Consider the following 4,500-nt stretch of genomic DNA (forward strand, 5'->3'; position numbering starts at 1 on the left):
ATGCATGCACACATGTGCAAATTTTTTCCATATAATTTCAGGGGGTTCAGGAAATCCATGACACCTATCTGTATGCCCCGGGTTTTAAACCCTGCCTACATGAACATGACTTCCAGAGAGCAATAGGCTAGGACTGAATTATCTGAATGGCTGGGGAAAGGCAATTCAATTGAGTAGAAAGGCGTTAGAACAAATTTTCTTTTCTCCTCAAGCATCAATAAATTTCCAAAACAAAGACAGTAGAAGCAGTCCCAATGGTTGACAACTAGTCCCTCCTACACCTCTGTATTGTGTAAAAGAGAAACTGAAGGCTTTCTTTCCAATTACTTCTTCCCTGTGCATAGTTCTGGACCCAGATGGATGAAAACAGAAATATGGTAAAACAAAGCTGGTGAGACAGCTCCAGGCATGAGACCAACCTCTCTTGCTCAGATCTTCCCTGGCAAGTGGATCTGAGATACTTGAAGGAGAGAACAAAGGAGACCCTCAGAGCCCTGACATGCTCCACGCCACACTTGCCAGGAAGCTCGTAGCCCACTACACAGGGCCAGATCAGCATTCATACATGTGGGGCCATATTCTCTCATCCTAGGTCCTTATTCCAAAACATACTCATTAGATTATGACTCTAAGTCTATTTATATTATCCCCTCCCCACCACCCCACTCCCCTAAGACAGAAAAGCTCACCTAAAACTTGGCGATATTTAAGGTTGTAAATAGAAATATCTGGAATCCCACATCACAGAATGAGCTGACCACCATGTGCTGTACCACGGAGTTGGGAGACCAGGTTGTAGTGCTGAAACTGGCCTTTGCTCCCTCTGTGGCCATGATCTGTGTCCCATTGCCCACTCCAGCTACATCAGAGAGGATGGAAGCTCTGATGAGACTATACAGGAGGATCATGATAAAATTCAGAATTATCACTTATGTCTCCCTTACTATGTACCAAATGCTTTCAGATATCCCACCAAACCCCAGATCCTGTGAGGTCCTCATTTTATAGGTGACAAAACTGAAGCTCAGAGAAGTGAAGTGACTTTCCCAAGGACACACTGGCCTTGGCTCTTGGCTCAGTCTTATTGAAATAAGCTGTTTAAGCATAAGCAGCCATGGCATACAATCAAGGACACGGTCAGTTTACGCACTTAAAAATCAAGATCATACTTTGATAAAATCAAGGTACTACTCAACAATACTTTGCTAATGGGTCCCTCCCAGACTCACCTTTTATCTGTCTTAAGAAACTTAAGCAATAGGACAATTGATTACATGACAGTCTTACCTAAGGCTTCTGTTTTATATAAAATGATAAAGGTAATATCAGACTTTCTTATTTCCTAGGCTTATATCAAGAGCAAACATAAATTATGTGGGTGAGACTAATTAAAAAGAATTTCCATTTCAATGCCTTGTTTGGCTCAGGCACATGGAAATTGATTTGGATTATGAATTCTGAGCTGGCACAATGAGGGAATGAATAGTGAATGTGCTTCTATAATCAATAAGAAAAGGATTTCAAATTTATAAAACATAAATGCTTAGTAGAGGGTATCTCTGACTCTCATTTTCTCATTTTCCTAATTTTCTTATTCAGTTATTATTTTATGTTTTCTCATATGAATCCTCATAATACATCTAAATTTTTTTGGAAAAATAATCAAGAATATTTTTTAGACACTACCTAAATGCTCATTCATCTCTTTAACATGTCCTAAGAATTCAGGGAAACTATGTTTCCCAGACTTCCTTGCAATTAGTTTGGAGTCATGTGACCATCCTGGTCAATGGCATGTTGCTAGGAAACATTAAAGGCCACTTTCAGGCACCTTTGCATGATCAGCCCTGCTCTCTCTTCCAATCTGAGGATGCCACAGATTGAAGTAGAGGTGTCAAAAAATGGAATATCATTTACAACTACCTGCAGACTGATAAATGCAAGAAATAAATTATTTTTGTATTATTATTAAGAGTTTAAGGTTATTGTTATAGCAGTTAGCATTGCTTTTCCTCATTATGTGGTAAGAAAATTGATATTATTCTACTCTTTGAGGCTGGCAAATAAGAGGTAGGAAAAAATAATGTTTGAAACTCTAGTAAAGACTTATACAAACTTACAGATAATTAAGCCCCAGGCATGTTTCAGTTTCTGGCAGAACCCCTAATATGATCCTGTTACTCATTTCTGCGTCCATATATTTGGCTTTTTCTTTTGAGAAGCTCTGTGTCATGGAAAAGGCAGTACTTCAGGATAGGATTATAGTAAATGAATGAGGAGAAACCATCAAGCCTATCACCTGTAATAAAGTACAAAAATGACCACAAGATATCTCCCTCCTTCTACTTTTTGCAATGTTACTTCACGGCTCCTTCCATTAAGAGATAGAAAATGTGCCCTCTGCTCTTGAATTTGGGCCACCTTGTGACTTCTTTTGGCCAATGGAGTGTGGCAGAATCATCATGGTTCAAGTTTCAAGTCTGGGCCTCTAGACCAGTGGTTCTCAACCTTCCTAATGCCGTGACCCTTTAATATAGTTCCTCATGTTGTGGTGACCCCCAACCATAAAATTATTTTCGTTGCTACTTCATAACTGTAATTTTGCTACTGTTATGAATCGTAATGTAAATATCTGATATGCAGGATGTATTTTCATTGTTACAGATTGAACATAATTAAAGCATAGTGATTAACCACAAAAACAATATATAATTATATATGTGTTTTCGGATGGTCTTAGGCAACCCCTGTGAAAGGGTCGTTTGACCCCCAAAGGGGTCGCAACCCACAGGTTGAGAACCGTTGCTCTAGACACTGCTTGCATCTGCTCTTGCTCTTGGAACTCGGCCACTGGGTGATCAAGCAGGGGCTTCTTAGACATACAGATCCCTGGGCTCCTCTTCCCAGAGATTCTGATCCACTGGGTCCAGGGATCTACACTTTTATCCAGAATCAGAAGCAATTCTGATAAAGGAGATCACAGATAACATTTCAGAAAACGCTGTGAGTCTCGATTATGGAGCAGCCTCAATTCCAAGCCTATTGTAAGAATCCTAAAACATATATGAACTAGTGTTCACTTGTAGCCTAAAATGTGGGCTACCTTTGTGGAATTCCTGAGTTTGAATCTCGTCCTGACTTTGCATTGTCCTAGCTTTGTGATCTTGGCTAACTCCCCTAACCTCTCTGAGCTCCAGTTTTTCTATTTATTATAAGGGAATTTTACCTAGCTCTTAAGCCTATAGCAAGAATGAAATTAGGTAAGTTGTAAAAAGTACTTAATACAGAACCTGGTACACAGTAGGTCTTCAACTATTTATTATACTTCTCTTATTATTATATGGTTATATACTAACCATATAGTATATACCTATACTAAGTAAAGGTACTTAGATATAACCATATAATAATTTACAGTTCTGAACACCTCTAAGTTCCTTAATGGAAACTCTCACACATAGCCAAGCTCTGGAATCAGTCACGCCTTGGACCCTGTCCATCACTTACTAGTGTGTGACCTTGAGACTTTATCTCAGTTTTTGCATCTATGAAACAGGTAAAGCAGACAGGAGAGGAACAAATTTGGTTTTGCTGGACTTATACTGTCAAAAACTCACCTGGGAGTAAACAATGAAGCTAAAGCTAATGTAGCCACCAAAGAACAGGTCAGAGGGACCAGGCCCAGGATGTTCATTTGGGAAGATGGTAAAGGCAAACTCCCTTCTCCACTACCTCTTTCAATGCCTAAGCCAGGCCCTCCTAGCCCCCTGCCTGGAAAAGGGTAGCCCTTTTAACTGGTCCCTCTGAGAATCGCTCTTCAGTTTCTCTCTCCACTTAGCACAACATGGCCAAAGTTACTTCCCTAAAATCCTGCTTGCCTCATTCCTGGATAAAACCTCCAGTGGCTGCCCCTATTGAATTGAATGTACTTCTTACCGCACACAGTAGGCTTCACCCCTCCATACACAATGAAATTCCTCTCATTAAGAACATGAATAATCCCCCAGCCACCAGACGTGGGGACAGGGTGATGTTCACCTGAACATTCTGGTAGCCCAAGTTAGAGGGCTTAGTCATCAAAATTTGCCCACACCATCATGCCTTACGTCTAATTTCACTGCATTCTAGACAAAATAAAACAAGACCCTTCAAGTTAATTGGTAATAATAATAAATTGGTAGAGCTGGACATTTTCAAATTTTTGCTATTTTCACTGGTTATATCTTATTCTTATTTTTTTGTGACAGGGTTCCCTCTAACACTTTGAAATCTCTTTCATTTTTAAGCCAGCTCCCAGAACCAGAAACCCTGGTTATCATAAACTAGAGGCCCGGTGCACAAATTTATGCACTGGTGGGTTCCCTCAGGGTGGCCTGCCAAGATCAGGCCCCAGCTCGTGCCCCCAGCCTCGCAACCCTGCAGCCTTGCCTGGCACCCCACCTTGGCCTGGCACCGCTACCTCATCTGCTCCACCATCCTGCCTGCGGGGCAATCTATCGA

The sequence above is a fragment of the Myotis daubentonii genome, chromosome 1, assembly GCF_963259705.1.
Source record: "Myotis daubentonii chromosome 1, mMyoDau2.1, whole genome shotgun sequence".
Lineage (NCBI taxonomy): Eukaryota > Metazoa > Chordata > Mammalia > Chiroptera > Vespertilionidae > Myotis > Myotis daubentonii.